The sequence below is a fragment of the Pseudophryne corroboree genome, chromosome 5 (genome assembly GCF_028390025.1).
Source record: "Pseudophryne corroboree isolate aPseCor3 chromosome 5, aPseCor3.hap2, whole genome shotgun sequence".
NCBI classification, from domain to species: domain Eukaryota; kingdom Metazoa; phylum Chordata; class Amphibia; order Anura; family Myobatrachidae; genus Pseudophryne; species Pseudophryne corroboree.
In genome coordinates, this window is record NC_086448.1 from 683447141 (window position 1) to 683470744 (window position 23604).

The following is a 23604-nucleotide window of genomic DNA, read 5'->3' on the forward strand; positions in this document are numbered from 1 at the left end:
TTGGCTGTTATCTGCTCTCATCTGCTCCATACCGTTTGCGACTCTGCATAGCTGGACATTGAGCCTGCTTGTGTTTCTACACAGTCTCGGGAGATGATGGGGCAGACAGGCTAGGTATTGGGTGTGTGTGCATAGGCAATCAATATTCTGTGCCTGTTGTTGGTTCCATGTTACCCAAAATGATGGTTCAGGTTGTTGCGGGGGGGGGGTTGTTTGGCCCAATTGTGGGTGTGGTGACATTTGAGGTGGCTGGGGGTACTTTCCTGAGGCGTGCTTGGTTGGTTAACATCTATTGCTTGCAGATGGAGGGTGTATGTTTCCTGTTCAGATTCCTGCTGGGCTTCCGGGGGCATGATGTCTGGTTCTGTATGGGGTTTAAGGGGACAACATTTGAGTGTATTTGAAAATTATGCTGGTTTTGATATTTAGTTTAACTTTCTAGACTTGTTTGTCAAACATTTTTCTAAAGCAAATTAGGATGTTCACCAAGACTCGTATACACAATCAAAAAGGCCAATTATGTTGGTTTTTATGTTGAAAAAAATGACTTCAAAACAAAAGTGGACACATGTTTGACAAATACCACACTTACGAAACAAACACACAGAGGTACAAAGTTTACACCATGAAAAAAAGTGATTTGTCACCCGCCATATCGTACTTGCATTAAAATTTCAAACAGTAAATGACAATATGAATTCTATCACCATTGTGAAAGGGTGTGAATCTACCTGAAGCTCAATATTTTACTATTCAAATAAATAATGACAACACAATACTACTGTAAGGCGCAAGAGAACACTCTAAATTTGCAAAAATTTTTTAGTGGTTTTTGGATTTTAACAATTTGCAAGCCACGTGCTTGCTGCTGTGGATAAGTACTAGGATTATTACATTTTTTGGCTGATGTGTAATTTGTGTTTTGGGTTTACTCACCAGACAGCTGAGGGGAATGTGGTCCCGGTGATTGAGTACTCTCCAAAATGTGTTCTGGTGGCTGAGGCAACACAGTTGAAATACGATGTGGGGGTGTGCTTAATGCTGGTGTTGGTGCGACATCAGGATGACGTCTCTTGCTAGGCCTGCTCGTGTGGCTGCCAGACCCCTGTGAAGGACGTCTTTGTGGACTGTGATGCGATGTTGAAGTTCCTATGGATTAATGCAAACATTAGATTTTTTTGTTTTTTTGTGGTGGCCACATTAACAGGTGTCATTTTTGCGTTACCTGTATCGCCAGCATCCACAGCTCTTGACAGTGTTGCTTGTGTTCTGGAAGTGGTGGCTTGCTTTCGTACTGTAAAAATGATACATTGGTGTTTATGACCTTTAATTAAAGTGTGTACTTTTGTAAGCAGCAACATTTAGTGATGTGGACATATGATTACCATTATGGGTACAGTTTCTAACAATAAATATTGAAACAATGGGTTGCTTCATTTTTTGTAAACAGGCTAATGAGGTTCCATTTCCAAAGACAAAAACATAGACAAGTAGTCTAATTTTCAATGGCCAACAGCTGAATATACACACATGTATTACCATATATTTTACATTATTACATTAATGAGTAAATTTGAAAATAACATTTTAAAAACCGAAAAATGAGAAAATTTAAAAAAATAAAACATACAATACTTAGCCATCTACACTAACATATTGGCCACAAAGACAAGTAAAATACAGCAGACATTAAACAAAAAAAAAAACATTACTACCTAACACCTCACTATACAAACACAAAATATAAAAAAAAACCCACACAAATAGATATTCAATTTAGAACATAAAAATATATTAACAATACGATATCATTTAAAAAATACTAATTAGATATAAACACATATGCAGATATAACAGATTTGTAAAAATAAACTCACCATCAGGCCAAGGACGATCCGAATCCCGCACATTAGTCGCACCAACAACTTCATGCGGAATAAGGGTCCGCACAGGTTCCTCCCACTCCCGATAAGACGCTATAAAGGGATGGCCACCCCCTGTTTGCCTGGCTGACTTAGCCTCCTTTGCCATCTTGGCCTTGACACGGCGCTTGATGTCGTAGAATCTCTTCCGACACGTAGGAAGTCCTCTTCACCACACCCTCACTGTTTACTGCCGCTACTACCTTCCCCCACAGAACAGTTTTCCTGCGCGAAGGCACCATGGCCGCATCACGCCCAAACAGCTGGCGATGATGGCGCATCAACTCATGCACCAAAGCCATATTTTCCACAAAGATAAATTTAACATTTCTGCCCGTCTTGGTAGTGGTGCGTGGCTGCGGAGCAAAACCACCATCACTGTCACTATCACTCGAGGCCACAGCAGCAACCTCACCCTCCTCCACCTCACTAACCTCCTCCCTCTCACTCACCTCCTCCACCTCACTAACCTCCTCCACCTCACTCACCTCCTCCCTCTCACTCACCTCCTCCCTCTCACTCACCTCTGACTGGGACATAATAATGACAAACAACAAATAACACTAATAAAAAAAAAACACAAAACACGCTCCTCCACTACCACTGCACACCAACCACACACACACACACACACACACACACACACACACACACACACACTCACAAACAAACAATGACAATAGACTGAAAGTAAAATGCACAAACACTAAAAATGACACAAACTTTAAAGAGACTACACAACAATTACCACAAGACTACTTACACACACAATACAGCACTCAACAATCGCAAGAAACCTCCAAAACCGACCAACAAATCACCAACTCCAAAACACCAACATCCTCTCACCTCTCCACTAGCTAAACCCACGAGGTGCGGCTGGTTGGGGGCGTTTTTATACTAATGAGCACAGACACTCCTCCATGACAAACACAACCAATCACGGACGAGTGACGAAAACGAAAGTAAAAAAATAACGCGGCCGGGAAGGGTCAAAAACACTGCCGTGGAAATGGAAGATACGAATTCGTAAAAAGACCAACAAAATAGGGCCAAAAAGACAAGAGTCGGCCGCGATCACATAAAATATATTACGAATGACATCGACATCGAAAAATACGAAAACACACATTACGAACGCTTAGTAAATGAGTCGTAAAAAAAACAAAAAGTTGCAAATTCACACTACCGATGTCAGTCATGTTTAAACTTCAAACAAATTCTGAACATTACGAATCTTAGTAAAATTAATATACCCCAATGTGTAAAAAGCAGGGTTGTTTAAGATCTGATGGTTTGAAATAATACTGTGTATGATGTACGTTTTGGCCTTTTGTAAAACATAGGGTTACAAATCATATATAAGCATGTATAAAAGCACACAGCGCCTGAATCATATTTGTACTAAACCCGATCTTTGTGTACAAATACGATGTTTGGGGTTCTGCGCAGGTGCAAGATCTGTTCTTGCGGTGTCACTTGCAGCCACAGCAGCCGTACCTTGATTGACATGCTACGGCATTTGGGGGGCAGAGCTTCACCCGGGGGGTAAGGTAGGTGGATCACCCTCATTTTGAAGGCATGACGGGTCCAGTGTCCAGATCCTACAGCCAGACTAAGTAAGCTTCAGCTTATGCAGGCTGGCGGGTGCCTGTAACCATCGTGAAGACACAACACTCGGATCCTCGCTAATGCCATCAGGAGGCGTCTATCTCCTACAGGTGCCTCCAGCTGCATTATGACTTTAATTAGATGGAATTGCATAGCTGCTTCCTTGCAGCTGTGCAATTCCATGCAAACATGAATCGGGATCACAGTTTGGTGAAAGCACACCTTAGTAAATCCTCTCTTATGTGTGTACTTGAATTCCGTCAGCCAAGGGATTCATGCTCTGGAACCCTACAGGGACACACGTATGTGAGGATGGTATAACATTTAGTAACATGTAAATGTAGATCTATGAATGAATGTGCATAGGATAAAATAACATCAATTTATATTTATAAATAAACATTTATATCTATAACATGCCCATCTTATGTAATGTTTGAATCATGAAGATAAGGAAGCTGTATATAAAGCGCAAAACATCTGATATGCGGTGCAAATGTAGCTTTGGACATGCAGTGTACTGAAAATTACTCAAATGTGCCCTATTTTCCACCCAAGGTGCATGGGTTTCATGTGCATGCTGGTGCTTGTAGTTCTCCAGAATAAAAGGGCTTTAATATGCCACCAGTGAATGCTTACACTTCCAGTGCCACGTGCCCTTACCCTATATTTCTGGTACTCAGAGGCCAAGGATACCAGGAGGGATCCAGTGCTTCTCAACATTGAGCTTAACCTACGAATGTACAGTATTCTTATTGTACACAAGGGAGATTGGCAAGATGGCTCATGACTGGCCTATTATGTGGGCACAATAGGCCAAGACTCCATATAGGCAAACTACAAAGTAATCCTGGGTGTTTCATGAAACAAAATGCTGTTTTTTGTGAATCCGGAGTATTTTGATATGCAACATACACTTACTTAGCCAGTAGCAGAACAGAACAACCACCTTCCATCCAGCACATACTGTACCATCCTAAATGGCAGCCATCATGATAGGAGTTTGCAATGACATCTGTGTGACTAATGATCTGCGGAGTAACTTTGTAAATGCTTTGAGGAATTTCTGAGCGTCTTGCTTGTGTGCCCTGATAAACTGTTTAATATCATGCGAGATTATTGATGGTTTACTGCTGACCAACTCAAATTCTGTTTCAAGCAACAATACTGAGGTAAAGATATGAATGCTCACCATGTATGGGAACATTCAGTCCCTGGGTGCTAGGGAACAAACAGTCCCTGGGTGCTAGGGAACATACAGTGCCTGGGTGCTAGGGAACATAGAGTCCCTGGGTGCTAGGGAACATACAGTCCGTGGGTGCTAGGGGATATACAGTCCCTGGGTGCTAGTGAACATACAGTCCCTGGGTGCTAGGGAACATACAGTCCCTGGGTGCTAGGGGACATACAGTCCCTGGGTGCTAGTGAACATACAGTCCCTGGGTGCTAGGAAACATACAGTCCCTGGGTGCTAGGGAACATACAGTCCCTGGGTGAGGACAGGGAAATGACACTGTAAATTCCTTTCAATTATTAACTGTTGCAATATTGCATATCTGCTGTAGTTTCTGGCCAGGTAGATGCATTTACAAATGGTCCTTCATTGGAGTGAGTATGGAGTCAGAAGAGGATGTGAATACACCTGTCCACTCGGGTGCACTTAGGGGGTTATTCAGAGTTGCTAGCAAACCAAAAAAGTTAGCAATTGGGCAAAACCATGTTGCACTGCAGGTGGGGCAGATGTAAGCTGTACAGACAAATTTAGATTTGGGTGGGGTGTGTTCAAACTGAAATCTAAATTGCAGTGTAAAAGTTAAGCAGCCAGTATTTACCATGCACAGAAACAATATAACCCACCCAAATTTATATTTCTCTGCACATGTTACATCTGCCCCACCTGCACCGCAACATGGTTTTGCCCAACTGCTAACTTTTTTGGTTTGCTAACAAATCTGAATAACCCCCTCAATTCTAAAGACACTACGATGCGCCCAGTTTTGTGCCCTTGCATAGTTTTTCTTTGTGCTACATTGTTAAAAGGACTTACTAATGCTAATTTATTTACGTCCATCATTTTCCATTGTACCTTTTTAATCACTGGATCTGCATTATAGCAATATGTATTCTCTATGGAGTGATTCCAGAATAAAATAAAATTAAATAAATTATATTTTGGCAATGCATTATTTTTTGCATTTACATGTTTGTTTTTTGTAACATTTTGTATTTACAAGTATTTAGAGGTAGTGGTTTATGCTTCACTTCTTATCATCTGACAATCCATTAATACTCATCTTTTGTTATTTCCAAAAACCATTTAAATAATTTTCCTACTGTGGTCATACATCTTTGCTCGCCTGAAGTATAACCCCTGACGGTACCAGTTGACTACACAGCCATTAAGCCATGTCAACATCATATACTATTAATCATGCTCCAGATGCTGGAACCAATTTAAGATAACAAAGTACAGGGATTTGCTGAGTCAGTGTCTCTGAGACAGTGGTTTTTATTGTGGAAATAATCAGTGGAATATGTATGAAAGCGATTCACATAATATCAAATAATATTACAAATAGCCTTAAATTACCAGATAATAATCCAATACAATAAAAAGATAAATAAAGATGAAAAGTTTAAAGACCATTTTATAAAGTAAAGCTGGGTACACACTAGGTGATATTTTAAATATCACTCATTTTGATCCTTTTGAACAATATCGTTAGTAATATCATCGTGTGTACATACTATTGCTAACGTTGTGCACTCCCGCGGGTCGCTAGCGAGGTCTTCTGTCATCTGTACAGGCTGGTCAGTATTGGCTATGCCGTTAATGATAAGGTGCATATCGCCCAGTGTATATGCTACAAAAGATGAACGACCTCTATGAAATTCCTTCCCAGCAGCTGAAAAACCCTAGTATTGAATGACTCCTGTATATTGTTGGTCATTTGTAAAAATCGCTCAGTATGTATGCTCAATATCATTTATCCGGGACTCCAGGAAGTTCAAGGGAAAACGTTCAATGATATCATGTACCCAGCTTTAGGATATGTATTAAATTAATTGTTCTGTATCTTGGGGGTCATTCCGAGTTGTTCGCTCGGTATTTTTCTTTGCATCGCAGCGATTTTTCGCTAACTGCGCATGCGCAATGTTCGCACTGCGACTGCGCCAAGTAAATTTGCTATGCAGTTAGGTATTTTACTCACGGCATTACAAGGTTTTTTCTTCGTTCTGGTGATCGTAGTGTGATTGACAGGAAGTGGGTGTTTCTGGGCGGAAACTGGCCGTTTTATGGGAGTGTGTAAAAAAAACGCTACCGTTTCTGGGAAAAACGCGGGAGTGGCTGGAGAAACGGAGGAGTGTCTGGGCGAACGCTGGGTGTGTTTATGACGTCAAACCAGGAACGACAAGCACTGAACTGATTGCAGATGCCGAGTAAGTTTGAAGCTACTCAGAAACTGCTAAGAAGTGTCTTTTCGCAATTTTGCTAATCTTTCGTTCGCAATTTTGATAAGCTAAGATTCACTCCCAGTAGGCGGCAGCTTAGCGTGTGCAATGCTGCTAAAAGCAGCTTGCGAGCAAACAACTCGGAATGACCCCCCTTATTTGTATCTTCTTGTATCTTCTATTTGTAGCTTGCTCAATACTGTAAATGAACCCTTTTTACTGCAAATATTCTGCTTCTCAGGTCACAGTGCTTTTTCACAATTATGCAACAAGCCAGGTTTGCAGGAAGTAATTTGTACATGACTTTTGGGCATACAGTATTTGTTATTGGTGGCAGTGGGTCCCCATAAAAAACACATTGGAGTGATAAGTGTTCCTGAGGAAGATGGCTATCTTTGTACCAGAGAAACGCATTGAGCCTGAGATTACTCTTTTAAAACCATTGGGACTCCGGAAATCCAAGCTCTGGTATCATTTGGACTTTTTTCCTTTTCTTTGAACATTCAAGTGCAGCATCTTCAGTAACCAGGATCACCCCCTCGGCGATTTCTACCTCCCTTAAATATGGAGTGAATATTGGGGACGACCAGTACAAAGATCTGGTAACATTGCTGCTAACTAGTGACCTGCCATGGACACATATTGGTGAGGGTCCTAGCCAGAGCCTGTTGATAGATGATATAGGAATTAACAGTGGCATTTTTATCCTATGAAATTTAGCTTACAAATGTATTGTGGCCTTTTTAATAATAATTGTTATTTTACTTTTATGCTAATAAATTATATTTATTTAATTTATTTATATGCTTACACAAACCGTCCCAGTATCAATTATTGTCAGCTAGTGCTGGTATCTACCTTTTTTATTGGAGTGATAAGGAATGATTTTTCTAGACTATTTATCAATTTTTTAATCCAGCTGATAAACAGCTGTCCTGGTGAAAGATAAAACTTGCATTTGTACTGTTGATCGCAGGGTCCTGCACAAGCACACAAGAAGAGCTACCCGGAGCAGAAGAATCAGAATAGGCAGAGCCGTAACTAGACTGTTTGGGGCCCTGTGCCAGAACGAGCATTGCCCCCCCACACAAACACTTTATATATATCTGCGCAGCCACAACGCTGATCACCCCTTCACACAGTATAAGGTAAGCTTCAAATAGTTAAAACTCTCCAGCTTGGAATTCTCTAGCTTTCTATGCAAGGGCAGATCAGCATCCCGAACAACAAAGAGTTTTCAAGTCAAGTTTATGAATGCTGTATAGGTATTAGCGGCAAAAGGGGTGGGGGTAGGAGACAGGGGAGGTCAGGAAATGCTGAGCTTCAAAAAGGGGGGAAGCTACAAGTGAAAGTAATTAGATATCATAATTGACAAGTGCTGCCAACAGCGCCCCCTACCCTACAACGCTATGTGCGTAGCACAATCCGCACACACCTAGATACGGCTGTCACGATCCAGGTAATTCCTTATCAGTATTTACCTTCCAAATGCCTCTTGAGACTGTCCCAGCGTTCCAAGCCTGGATTCCATCTGCACTGTCTGCGTGCAGCATGCTGCATCTCATTGTTTCAAGTCTTTTCACTGTGATTCTGCTACTGCGGCCTTCACCGCCATTGTTACGCATTCCTATAGTAGTTAATTCCCCTTCTGTGTGTGTTCATGGGCGCAGCCATGATGGACTTCAGTCACATGACATTGTTCCTCCTATCTGCAGTACTGATAGTGCTGGAGCATAATTGCTTACCAATCCCTGCTAATCTGTGGGTAAAAATATCCTGTATCCACACCCAGAAGATTGTCAGTGCTTCAATTGTCTTCAGTGATTCCAGTGTGCAGTTCTCCCATGGACTTTCTCTGCAGTACAGCCTGACTCCCTGGTGAGTACACTCTGCAGTGTAACCCGACTCTCCAGTGATTAACCCTCTACAGTCTACCCTGATTCACCTGTGTCTGTACTCCAGCTTTCCAGCAGCCATTCTCCAGCTTCTTCTACAGCTCTCCAGCGATCCCCAGTATCACTTCATGCTTCACCTGTGCTTCTAAGTACAATAGTGCATTTCAATCTGCGAACCCCAGCTTCACTCAAAGCTTACCAACGATCCCCAGCATCACTTTATGCTTCACCTGTGCTTCTAAGTACAATAGTGCATACCACTTATACTTCAGATTACTGGTCACAACCAGTAATATTTCAGAGACTCACTTGTTACTGTTTTACACATTATCTGACTTTTCGTTTAATAAAAGCACTTAAAGATATTCCTGTTGTCATGGTCACGCCTTTGGGCATTTGGTATACAGCTTCTACGTAAGTCCAGAAGTCCTCTCGCACCTCCTACATTCCGGTACCTGTCAGCCCCTGCAACTGAGGCTTCCAGTCACAGTCACCAGCCCTCAGTTGTGACAACTGCCCTGAGAGTAGGTCTCTCTTCTCACTCAGTTGACTCATTCCATTGGAAAGAGCTTTCTAACATCATCTGAAGAATGGGTTGGTGGTTTTCAGCAGTACATGGTTGTAACGCAGGAGACGTCTGCAATCTAATAAATAGCTTGGCTACTTAAATCTAAGATATTCATTCAACCGCTTTCAGACCGCTTAGCCACTCCGATCACCAGACTTCACCTGATGCTGCTTTTGATTGTGTTTTTTTTTCTGAAGAACCAGTGGCTAAATGTAATAGCTTCCAAATTCGGGAGGTGCGGGTCTTTTGTGCGAGTCTGTCAACCTGGTTTTGCCTTGTAAATGATTGCTGCTTTAAAAAAATGGGCATAATCGCACAAAACTTCTGCACCTCTGGAACTCCGAGGCTATTACATTTCGCCACAGGTGTTAGATCTGAAAGGCAGCATTAGAGGTCATATGTTGTATTCCATCTAATATGTTACGTTCTGCTATAGATTGCTGCTGTTGGAACTGAACTTTTGCTAACCACAATGGGGGGGACACTGAACAATAGTTATGCTATTCAAGTTATTTTAATTGCAAAAGAACCACATGGTGACAACATTTGTAACTAATATTTTTGTTCTAAAAAATAGCTGGCCTAGAACAGTGGTTTCCAAACTTTCTTGAATCATGGCACCCTAGAGGAGGCACCCCAGCATACCTCCTAACATACAGAGCAAGCAAAGTCTCCCTTGTGCCTATGGAAAAGGGGGGGTGGCTTTGTGTGAGTGCCCATTTTCGGCACTGAGGGGGCATATCCAGTGCTCTGTGAGCTGCTGGCATGCTCCCAGTCCCTCTGTCTCCCGTTAATAGATGCTGTGCGCAAGTGCACAGCGTCTATTCATTGCTGCAGTGCTAAGCAGCAGCGAATTACCAGAGCCCCCTAATTGCCCCCCCCCGCCTCGGGACACTGCTGCAGGTTAGACATCGGGACAGTCCCAAAATAATAATAATAATAATAATATACTTTATTTGTCATTTACAAAATCGACAACGAAAATGTGAATGAAAAGACAATAGGAAGCTCATAAGCCATAAAAATAACAGTAACAGTTTGATACATCTGGAAAGCAATTGCAAACCTACTGATCATTTAGCAGCCGGATAGCAGTTGGAAAAAAGCTGTTTAGCATGCGGTTTGAATGAGCACGGATACTTCTGAACCGTTTTTGGGATGGCAATCTTTCAAAGATCAAACAATTTGGATGACTCTCATCAGTGAGTATACTCCTAGCTTTCCTTAGTACTTTTCTAGTGTACAAGTCTTTCATGCTAGACAGAGGTACCCCGATGGTCCTGCTGGCAGTTTTAACCACCCTCTCACAAGCTATTCGTTCTGCTGCAGTGCAATTTCCGAACCACACTATCATCCCATAAGTTAAAACGCTCTCTACTATACTATAATAAAACCTAACCAAAGTGCTTGTGCTTGAACAAACAGCTCTAAGCCTCCTCAAAAAGAAAAGGCGTTGCTGCGCCTTTTTAATCAGAAAGACACTGTTTGTAGACCAAGTTAGGTCATTTGTAATATATGTACCTAAAAATTTAAAAGATACCACCTCCTCTATCGGTTTTCCATCCAAAAACACAGGAAATAGTGGTCTGTTGCAACCTCGCCTAAAATCAACAACCATCTCCTTTGTTTTAGATGTGTTTAAGACCAAACAATTTGTGTTACTCCATTTTAGTAAACGTAAAATTTCCAATCTGTAAGATGACTCGTCATTTCCGCTTATCAAACCAACAACCGCTGTGTCATCTGCAAATTTCACCACCCTGACAGAATCAGAGGCTGAGAAACAGTCATACGTGAATAGAGAGTACAATAACGGGCTCAGAACGCACCCTTGTGGAACCCCCGTACTTAAGCAAATCTCACTAGACACAAATTTACCAAGCTTAACTACCTGCGGCCTTGCTGTCAAAAAATTTAAGATCCAGTTGCACGTAAACCCGTTTACGCCAAGATTAAAAAGCTTGGAGACTAAAGATGTTGGTACAATAGTATTAAACGCGGAACTAAAATCCACAAATAAAATTCTCACATAAGTCCCTTTCTTCTCTAAATGGGTCTGTGCCTGATGTAAAACAGTCAGGGCTGCGTCCTCTGTAGACCTATTCTGCCGATACGCAAATTGAAAAGGATCAAAGTTTGCAGGAAAATGGGATTTTATATGTTTTAACATAAAAAAGGACAGTTGAGAGGTATGCCACAGGATGCTTAGGCCCCCAATTTGGAAACCACTGGGCTAGAGCACCCTCTGAAGTATCTTTTGTCCAAATATCTGTTCATTTCTGGCCATAGAACTCATTCCAGAGTTTTGATACTTTAATTTTAACAGCCCTGTACTCTGGAATCTAAGCTAGTGTTAAAGTAAATAAGGCATGCTTTGCTATAAGAAGGATCTAAGCAGACCTCATCTTAGTCTAAAAAGAACTAGAGGTTCTGCTTAATCCTCGGAGACTTTGGGGTTTCCATGAACTGAATTTGGCACCAGTTGCAAGGTGTGCAATGGTTTTGATTAGGAATCAAAGAAAGTATAAGGTATACAAATACATTTCTGATGTCCTGATCACTGACTCTGATTAATAACCGCTTCTACTGTAGGACTCAGATGCTGTAGGGGCTCTTATGGGGGTGGGGGTGGGGGGACACACACCCATACCCACAGTTAGAAATGCACCTGATTCATGCCCAAGGCCTTACAACTTTGGCAGTGAAACCGTTATAATAATAAGAATCCAAAGTGACTTCTTGCAACCATGCAATTTTTAGTGGGAAGTATATAAATTCTCATAATAAATACTCCTACTGTTTGCACAGACAATTGCAAAATTATTTATGTTTTTAATTTCAAAACGGCTCTATAGTTTAATTTAGATTCTTATATTTTGTGTAGAATTAATCTCTTTTATTTAACTGAAAATAAACACAGCATAGAGTAAAATCTAATCAACAATTTCCTGTTGTGTTTTGCCAGATCACCTAAAATACTTAAGGTGTGTACACATGGCGAGATAAATCTGTAAGATTTTGACTATATAGTCAAAATATTAAGGAAAGTTAGTACACATCTCAAAGTGTTAGGCAGCTTGTGATACCAATTCAATACCGATGCCCGCTCCCGTGGAGTTGGTATTGCAAGGCTAGATAGACTGTGCAGGCAAGTCAATCTTGACTATCTAGTACAAAGTATAGTCAAAATTGGCACTTAGTCAAAATCGTAAGCACAGATACTCCAAATCTGTACTATCTGGGCTCTTGGGGAGTTCAAGGGAAATCGTATAGTTAAAATCTGGCATAGCAAGCATCTCACCATGTGTACACACCTTTAGTTTTAGGAAGAGTGTGTGCCCATAAAATTCTAGAATGTAACCCCATTCTTGTCCTGTCTGGACCCTAGCTGCTGCCAGTAATGAGTGGGCAGCACCTGAAGCTTGTTACCAAAGCCCCAAGTCTTCCTGTGAACGACCAATTGCTAGTTCTTTGATTGTCTTTGTTTAGGAATAGTGTTCCTGCTGTTTCCGTTTAATCCAAGTTCTTATTTCCTGTCTAACAAACCCGATCATTCTACTTTTGTATCTCTGGCTCATATCCATTGAAATCCTCCTAAATTCTATCTCATCCATGGAATACCAAGTGAAGTACTGTAGTACAGTCTCCACTTCTCATGATACTTGAGCATCTACAGGCCTTTTACTCTCACTGACTAATGAATAATGTACCAGAGATAGAAGGCAATAACTCCATAGTCAGTCTGAGTTAATCCAACTTAGTTTCCCAACTTCTGGAGTCCCAGTCCCTTTAAAATAAATGAACACATCCAGATGTTTTTGTTTTATTTTTATCAGGCTCAGATTATAAAAGTGTTTGCAAAATTAGAGACATTTATTTTTGAGGTACTGTATCAATAGTGATCTTTCTGGGATACGTTATTATTTTGATAAAAGTGGATCTGGCCAAGTCTCTTGCTATTGATAAATACCTTTTATCATTACAGCATCCAAGTTGTACAGTGTAACAATTGTTCTCTTTCATCTTCTCCACTAATGGCCTGATGCCTAATTTCAAGAAGCTTTTGGAAACCCTAAAGATGTAATTGTTTCTACTCCAATATTGACTTATCTGGATTCATGTCATTCCTTATCTTGGAACTAGACATGTCTTATGAAGTCAGTGTCAAACTGTGGCATTGTGGGCCCACAGGGGTAATGTAGAGAGAGAGAGGCCCATATTTTGGGCAGTGACCAGCTTCCACAGAGGTTTGGGTAACCATTATATGTATATACTGCTAGCAATGCACTGTAGAGAATACACCATAGTCCTGTGCAGTATAATGTAATATATGTATCATGTATAAATCAAGTGACAGTCTGGAACTCGGCCAAGCAGGGGTTTCCCCTGTACCCCTGTGAGCCAGCCTAAGCCTGTGTAAGCTCTAAGAGCTCAAAGTATAAAATAGATGCTTCGCTCAGGAAGAAATGATGGCACAGAAAATATATGTAAATTAATTTTTGTCTAACACAACACTACAGAAGAAGGCCATGTTATAATCTGAAAGGGTTGGGATCGGGTGACCGACGGTCAAGATCCTGGCGGTCAGCATACTGACGCCAGGATCCTGGCCGCCAGATTGTCAGCAGGGGGGGGGAGAATGCAATAAAGCCCCTTGCGGGCTCACTGCGCTCGCCACGCAGCGGGCTCTGTGGCTCACTTCACTTGCAAAATATACGTTATGGTAAGAACTTACCGCTGATAACGGTATTTCTCCTAAGTCCACAGGTTCCACAGGATAACAATGGGATATGATGGAGCGACAGCGGATTGGCACCAATATATCAAAGCTTTCTGGCCTCCCAGGATGCAACGGGCCTATCCATATATTCCCGCCAACTGGCTCAGGCAAATCAGTTGTATTCCAAAGCACAAGGCAGGAACATCATGTAGAACCCTAATCAGGCGATAAGAACACACATGCACACCCTTGCGTACAAGAAGGAAGAGGTTAGTGAGTAGAAGGATCCTCAAATCAGGTGCATCAGGGTGGGATCCCTGTGGAACCTGCGGACTTAGGAGAAATACCGTTATCAACGGTAAGTTCTTACCATAACATATATTTCTCTGGCAGGGTCTACAGGTTATCCACAGGATAACAATGGGATATCCCAAAGCAATTTAGTGGTGGGGACGCTCCTGATTGGACAGGAGAACCTTGCGCCCAAATTCATCGTCATGAGAGGCAAAGGTATCCAAGGCATAATGTCTAATGAATGTGTTAATGGAAGACCATGTGGCTGCCTTACAAATCTGTTCTGCTGAAGCACCATGTTGTGCTGCCTATGAAGGACCTAACTTACGAGTAGAGTGAGCAGAGACATTAGCCGGAACAGGGAGATCAGCTTGAGAATATGCTTCTGAAATCATCATTCGAAGCCATCTTGCCAGCGTCTACTTAGTAGCAGGCCATCCTCTCTTGTGAAATTCGTAGAGAATGAAGAGAGAATCTGTCTTTCTGATGGCACTGGTATGATCCACGTAGATCCTTAATGCATGGACCACGTCCAGCGATGCATCTGCCACAGAAAGTCCCGATACCTGAAAAGCCGGGACTACAATTTCTTCATTAAGGTGGAATTTAGACACCACCTTAGGATGATACCCAGACCTAGTTCTGAAAACTGCTTTATCTGGATAAAAAATCATAAATGGGGAACGACATGACAGCGCCCCAAAATTTGATACTCTTCTAGCTGATGCCATAGTCAGTAGAAAGAGCACTTTAGCTGTCAACCATTTAAGATCTACTTTATTAAGTGGTTCAAATGGGGCAACTTGAAGGGCTTTCAGGACTAAACATAAGTCCCACGGTACTGTAGGTGGAACAAAAGGAGGTTGAATGTGCAGCATTCCCTGGAAAAAATACGCACATCCTGTAAATTGGCAATTTTCTTTTGGATCCATACAGTCAATGCCGATACTTGCACTCTCAAGGAAGCCACCTTCAAACCTTTATCCATTCCTGCCTGAAGGAATGCTAAGACTGTGGAAATGCTGAAAGATTTAGGATCCACCTTTCTTTCACTACACCAATGAATATAGGTTTGCCACATTCGGTGATAAATACGAGCTGAAGAGGGTTTCTTTGCTCTGAGCATTGTTTGAATTACCTGTTGTGAGAATCCTCTTGACTTTAGGATAGAGGTTTCAAGAGCCACGTTGTCAAAGACAGCCGATTCAGATGTTCGTGATAACAAGGACCCTGCATCAGTAGGTCTGGACGCTGAGGGAGCAGAAATGGAGCATCCATCGACATTCTCCTCAGATCTATGTACCAATGTCTTCTGGGCCAAGCTGGAGCTATTAGAATCACGGTACCCTTTGCTTGCTTTATTTTCCTCACCACCATGGGTAATAGGGTGATCGGAGGAGACAGGTAAGACAGATGAAAGTCCCATCTCACATACAAGGCATCCACAAAGATTGCTTTGGGATCCTTTGTTCTTGACCCATATGTGGGCACTTTGTTGTTCAGACGGGACGCCATGAGATTTATCTCTGGCAACCCCCATTTGTCTACTAGAGTCTGAAAGACCTCCGGGTGTAGAGCTCATTTGCTTGCTTGAATGGTGTGTCGACTGAGAAAGTCTGCTTCCCAGTTTAGGACTCCCAGAACGAACACTGCGGACAAGGCTGGATGATGGAGTTCTGCCCACTTTAGTATGTGACTTACCTCCTTCATTGCTTTTTGGCAGCGAGTTCCTCCCTGATGGTTGAGGTACGCTACTGCCGTCGCATTGTCCGAGCGGATCTGGACTGGTTTTTCTTGAAGAATGTCCTTTGCCTGAATCAGTGCCATGTATATGGCCCGAAGTTCCAAAAGATTTATTGCCAGGCAACTTTCTTCTTTGGTCCATTGTCCCTGGGACCACAATTTTCAGGAAACTGCTCCCCAGTCCTGAAGACTGGTATCTGTTGTCAGGATCTCCCAATCTGATATCCAAAAGGGTCTGCCATTGTCTAGATGGGATGTTTGTAGCCACCAGGCTAATGACTTTCTTACCTTTACCGAAAATACCATAGTCTGTTTCTTTATCGTCTGATGTACTCCATTCCATTTGGCAAGAATCAGACGCAGCAGAAGTCTTGAGTGGAATTGTGCATACTCCACCATGTCGAATGTTGACACCAGCAAACCCATCACTCACATTGGTGCGTGAATGGAAATCGTTTGACTGTCCTTGACTGTACCTTGGATATCTTGTTCCGAGGTAAAAATACTCTCTGCAGACCTGAATCCAGTACAGCCCCCAAGTGAGTCATCTGTTGTGACGGAAATAGAGATGATTTTGCCCAATTTATGAGCCACCCGTGCCTCTGCAGACATGTTATTGTCTGTTGGAGATGACATAGGAGCAATTCCTGTGACTGTGCCAGAATGAAAAGGTCGTCGAGGTATGGAAAAATTCTTATTCCCTGCTTGCGGAGATAAGCTGCCATAACCACCATAACCTTGGTAAATACTCTGGGGGCTGTGGCTAACCCAAAGGGTAGGGCCTGGGACTGAAAATACTGTTGGAGGATAGCGAACCTGAGATAACACTGATGGGACAGTGCTATAGGAACATGTAGGTAAGCATCCTGAATATCCAGGGATACCATATAATCCCTTGGTTCCATGGCCAAAACTATGGAATGTAACATCTCCATGTGAAACCGCGGTACCCAAATGTATTTGTTTAGCATTTTGAGATTGAGAATGGGCTGAAATTACCCATTTGGATTCTGAACCAAAAACAGGTTGGAGTAAAAACCCTGTCCTCGTTGTGCAGGGGGTACTGGAATGACTACTCCTGACTTAAGCAATTTCTGAACTGCTTCTTGCAAATCCCTGGCCTTCGTCTCTACCCGAGATAAGCTGGTGCAGAAGAACCTTCGAGGAGGATGCTTCTTGAAGGGAAAAACATACAGTAACCTAGAGATACCGCTTCCTGCACCCAGGCATCTGTTGTAGACTGCTGCCAGATCTGTGCAAACTGAAGAAGTCGGCCCCCTACCCTGGGGTCCCCCAGGTGGAGGCCCGCACCATCAGGCTGATGGCTTGTCTTCTGGTTTGGAAGCTGGCCCTCTGGTAGCCCAATGCTTTTTTTACTTACCAAATTTATTGTATTGGGGCTGCTTGCGATCACTTTTTCCTTTTGCTTTTCTTTGAGACCGAAAGGGCCGAAAAGCCGGACCCTTAGGTTTGGAGTTATATGTGGAAGGAAACTCTACCTTTTTGGAGTCTGCTTCTGACTCTAGAATATCTGTAAATTCTTTACCAAAAAGAATATTTCCAGAAAAAGGCAAAGATTCCAAAACCTTCTTAGATTCTGAATCAGCTTTCCACGTACGTAACCAAACTGCTTTGCGAGGAGCTATTGTTGGGGCTGATGCCCTAGAAGCATACCCATATCTAATGCTGCTTCTTCCAAGAATATTGCAGCCTGTTTAATATGAGCTATATGGGATTTTTGCTATCTAGAAGCTAATGAAAAATCCCCTTCCAATGCATCAGCCTAGGCAGCCATTGCCTTTGCCATCCAAGCTGAAGCCATGGCTGGCCTTATGACTGCTACAGACAGAGAAAATATGGTTTTTAGAAAACCATCCACTCTCCTATCCGTGACATCATTTATTGATGTTGACGGCAATGGCAATATAGATTTTCGCACTAATCGAATCGCATGCGTATCTACTTTAGGAGCCACCTCCCTTTTTAAACAACCCCCAGCTGGAAAAGGATAAGTGGAATCCCATTTTTTGGAAATTCTATATTTTTTATTGGGTGTAGCCCAAGCCTCTTCCATCATTTCCGTTAGCTGATCTGACCCAGGAAACTCAGTTTTAACTGTTTTAAGACGTTTAAACATAGGTGCGTTGGTTTTTAACACAGGCTCTGCTGAATCTTCTAAGGATAGAATGTCTTTCATTGCTCTAATTCACTCATTTATATACACTGAGCTGAGACCTTCTTCCTCCTCTTCGTATGCCAAAGTAGAGTATCCCCTGAGAGGATAATACAGTTTTGCAAGACAAACATGATATGAATGTTGGTATTGCTGTAAGTGTACCTTCGTCACCTTTGTCGCTCTTAGATATGATAAATAATCAGCACTTTCACAGTGTACTACACAATTTGTGACTGTAACCACTTTAATCCTTCTAAAGTGATATACAATCTGACCCTACCCATGCACCAGCATTGAGGATCAGAAAAAAACAACTGACAAACATATAGTGAAGTCAGCAATCACACTAGCAGTCAGTCACATGTTATATATTAGCCATATGAGCACATCATCAACTACAAACACATTTTTAAGTATGCAGGAGAACATATTACTGAATCATGTTTAAACAGATCTAACGTATTCAGACACAATGCAAAAGAAACCATAGTAAATGTATACAGACTCATATGCAATAGGCACTTATCTAACTATTCGTACTCAAAAAAGTAGATAGAGATTTAGTGCTGTATAGCCCATACTCAGTAGAGTGGGATACAGGGAGGCTCACCTCGCTTCCAGGATCGATCAATATTTTAGCAAACGCTGAGTGGATCCAGACGCTACTAATGTACACTGCCGCTCCATGAACCTATAGTGAACACAGACACTCAGTGAACACAGATGCACCGGTCACACAGCCACCTATGCTGCGACCGGGTCCCCTCATTGTAACGCTCAGTGAACACAAACGCACTGGTCACACAGTCGCCTATGCTGCGACCGAGTCCCCTCGTGGTAGCGTAGGTGACGGAAGCGAGGAAACAGTTCATGGCGGGAGACTCGGCGGAAACTGGTCATGAACCGGGGGGGAGGGGTGACCAGGAGAGCATCTGACTCCCCCTGCTGACATCAACCCTAGGGATCGCGGCCTCATGCTATTCCTGGTGCCTATGATCCCTAAGGCCTAGCGCTGGTGGACCCGCGGTGGCATCCGCGGTGGCAGCCGCGTCAGCTACTGTTTGGTAGTCTCTTCCCAATACAGTTACAGTGCGGCTGTGTCCGTGTTCCATCTAGTAAGCGGATCCGATGCCTTACCTTCTCCCCGTGCTCCGGCCACAGCCTGGTAAAGTCTGCTGGACCTGCTAGTATATCCGACACAGACGCCTGCCGAAACAGCACTGTACTCGTGGGTACGTGTTGTCGCGACCTGACGGAGAGTTGTTGGAGCAACTCTTTCTAAGTGTCTAAGACGCTGTTTAGAAAGATCACTCAAAAAAACTAGTAAGACTATAAAAATAACATAAGAATGCTTAGGGCTGCTAAAAAAAGACCAGGCCTCTGACCATAGTCCAGCTCCTGCCGCACCAAACAAAAAACTGATTTGCCTGAGCCAGTGGGCGGGGAAATATGGACAGGCCCATTGCATCCTGGGAGGCCAGAAAGCTTTGATCGATTGGTGCCAATCCGCTGTCGCTCCTTCATATCCCATTGTTCTCCTGTGGATAACCTGTGGACCCTGCTGGAGAAAGGTTCTCTTCCAACTCTATGGGTGTTGTGGACACCCACGAGTCGGAATAGTGCCTGTTAGTCGACATGCCGACTGTCAGTATTTCCAGCAACGGGATTACAGCATTGAGTAACTGACCAACGGGATCCCGACCGCCGGTAACATGATTACATCTCATCTGAAGACAGCAGAGTAGTTTGGTGTACATTAATCCTTGTACTATAACTATATTATCAGCCCATGATTGTAAATTGCAATAAATCAATCTTCATCTAGCATCCATAGGGAAACAGAGGACAAATCACACCCTCATACAGCTAAAATAGATTTCAATACGATAGCTGGTATCATTTGCTCCTCAAAGCAGAGTGTACAATAACTTGGTACATACAAAACAGAGCCCATTTTTTATTACATGTAGTTAAAAGCATAGTTACCTACTTTGCTGCCTCCTCTTTCGGGAGGAGGCAGCGTTGTAGGTGTATGGGGGGCGTGGCCGGCACAGGATAGGCGGTCCGGGGGCGTGGCCGGCAGCAGGATGGGCGGTCCGGGGGCGTAACATCAGGGTTGCGTCATCGTGACTCCGCCCCCCGCTGTGCTGTGCCGAGAAACGAGCGGCTGCATAGCGGGGGGCGGAGCTACGATGACGCGATTCAGCGCGAATCGCGTCATCGGACCCCCTCGGGCCGCCCGCTTGTTCTCTGCTGCGGGCGGCCGAGGGGGAAAGTGGGAGGCTTGCCCACCTTTCCGGGGGGCCGGGAGGGTCACCCGATTTTCGGGAGCCTCCCGGCCATTCCGGGAGGGTAGGCAAGTATGGTTAAAAGGTTAAATGCTACAGGCTGTGGTGGTCATTCCGAGTTGTTCACTCGCAAGCTGCTTTTAGCAGTATTGCACACGCTAGGCCGCCGCCCTCTGGGAGTGTATCTTAGCTTAGCAGAATAGTGAACAAAAGATTAGCAGAACTGCTACTAAATAATTCTTTGCAGTTTCTGAGTAGCTCCAGACCTACTCCTAGATTGCGATCACTTCAGACTGTTTAGTTCCTGGTTTGACGTCACAAACACGCCCTGCGTTCGGCCAGCCACTCCCCCGTTTCTCCAGTCACTCCTGCGTTTTTACCTGGCACGCCCGCGTTTTTTAGCACACTCCCTGAAAACGGCCAGTTTCCGCCCTGAAACACCCACTTCCTGTCAATCACACTACGATCACTCGAGCGTTGAAAAAACGTTGCTCGAGCTTGTGTAAATCTACTAAGTTTTGTGTTTAATAACTTAACGCATGCGCGCTGCGTACCATGCGCATGCGCATTTTCCACCTAATCGCTGCGTTGCGAAAAACGGCAACGAGCGAAAAACTCGGAATGACCACCAGTGTCTTATCTGACTGATATTTTGATTGACTCATCAGCCACAAAAACATAATGGCCAAATGTAATAGAATGAGAGTTTCAGAAAGTGAGAGATTTGGTAAGGGTTTTACAGCTGTTTTTTTTTAAAGTGGCAATCATTTACACTGCAAAACCAGGTTGATCTTGCTGTGTAAATGATTGCCACTTTAAAAAAAAACTGCAAAACGTTACCAAATCTCTCACTTTTTGAAACTCTCACTCTATTACATTTGGCTCCACATGTCTGTGTTATTGTACATGTCTCTTCAGCCACAATGCATGTTGTTTACTTGGCTCTATAAAAGGGTCTGCATGTGCCCAAGTCTGTCAATTCTGTATGTTATTGCAGTGTCATAGTGCTCTACGGCTGTACAGTATTTAGAGATTGATACCCTATCATATTGGCTGCTGTTTATCTTCTATCAAGGGTGTAGTATGGTATGCCGGCAGCCGGGCTCCCGGCAACCAGCATACCGGCACCGGGAGCCCGACCGCCGGCATACCGACAGCATGGCGAGCGCAAAGGAGCCCCTTGCGGGCTCGCTGCGCTCGCCACGCTGCAGGCACAGCCACGCTATTTATTCTCCCTCCAGGGGGGTCGTGGACCCCCACGAGGGAGAATATCTGTCAGTATGCCGGGTGTCGGGATTCCGGCGCCAGTATACTGTGCGCCGGAATCCCACCATTCGGCATACTGAAGACCACCCTTCTATCAGCTGTATCTTGTTATCCTCAATGAAATCTACTCTGGATTGGAATCAATATGTGGGCTTTCCTCCTTGCTCACATCGGCTATGCACCAACCAACTTCTAGGAATCTGCCAATATGTTTTTTTACTTCTATAGTTCCTTTTCTCACATCTGTAGAATTTTTAAGATTCACAGTATACAAGACTCTTAATTAAACCCAAGAGTCCCTAAAGACAATCTTACAACAACCCCAAACATACTGTAAATATCGTGCAGTTAGGAGATGCATGCTACTTTCAAACTATTGTTTTGGCAAGAGATCTGTCTTAGAAGTTCTTTTTAGGTTGTGATTCTGGAAAACTCCAAGAATTATTATTCTACACCATCATCAAACAAGTATTTCCTTTCACCTATTATTAGATCTCCCACAGGATTTGCACCATATTCTATTTTCCATGCCTCTCTAGAGTCTCTATGCAAAACAGTTTTACCTTCATAGGCTCGTAACAAGATACGTCTTTCCATTATTGGTAAAGGATGCTTTGATAATACTGTAAAAGAGATCTTTTACTCACAACTATTTAGGAGAACATTACAATACTTGATAGGGATGTGCTCTGGATGAAATATCCTAGACCTGGGTACACACTGGTCGATATGTGCTCAATTGAACGGCTGGTATATCATGGGCGTATCAGTGGGTGTGTACCAGCAATATGTCTGTGAATGTCATCGTTTACACACATATCATGTTGGCTGTGCAGCACAGCTAATGGCCAATATACCTGAAGATATATATCGGCACAGCGTGCTGTGTGTATGAGCGGTCAGCTGACCCCCCATTACACTTGCTACAAAGTCTGTCGGTGACTAGGCGGGCACATGTAAATGCTAGAGATGAGCGCCGGAAATTTTTCGGGTTTTGTGTTTTGGTTTTGGGTTCGGTTCCGCGGCCGTGTTTTGGGTTCGACCGCGTTTTGGCAAAACCTCACCGATTTTTTTTTGTCGGATTCGGGTGTGTTTTGGATTCGGGTGTTTTTTTCAAAAAACCCTAAAAAACAGCTTAAATCATAGAATTTGGGGGTCATTTTGATCCCAAAGTATTATTAACCTCAAAAACCATAATTTACACTCATTTTCAGTCTATTCTGAATACCTCACACCTCACAATATTATTTTTAGTCCTAAAATTTGCACCGAGGTCGCTGTGTGAGTAAGATAAGCGACCCTAGTGGCCGACACAAACACCGGGCCCATCTAGGAGTGGCACTGCAGTGTCACGCAGGATGTCCCTTCCAAAAAACCCTCCCCAAACAGCACATGACGCAAAGAAAAAAAGAGGCGCAATGAGGTAGCTGACTGTGTGAGTAAGATAAGCGACCCTAGTGGCCGACACAAACACCGGGCCCATCTAGGAGTGGCACTGCAGTGTCACGCAGGATGTCCCTTCCAAAAAACCCTCCCCAAACAGCACATGACACAAAGAAAAAAAGAGGCGCAATGAGGTAGCTGACTGTGTGAGTAAGATAAGCGACCCTAGTGGCCGACACAAACACCGGGCCCATCTAGGAGTGGCACTGCAGTGTCACGCAGGAT

The 23604-nt window shown here is 43.3% G+C and overlaps 1 long non-coding RNA gene across 1 annotated transcript; it reads right to left on the reverse strand.

Annotated features, from left to right (window-relative positions):
* Window positions 1–267: 267 nt before the first annotated feature.
* Window positions 268–1304, reverse strand: LOC134929328 (uncharacterized). The gene is made up of 3 exons (XR_010178476.1): window positions 1226–1304; window positions 937–1149; window positions 268–364 (listed from the first exon to the last, which is right to left on the reverse strand). It is a non-coding gene; the product is annotated as an uncharacterized LOC134929328 (long non-coding RNA).
* Between the last annotated feature and the right edge of the window lie 22300 nt (window positions 1305–23604).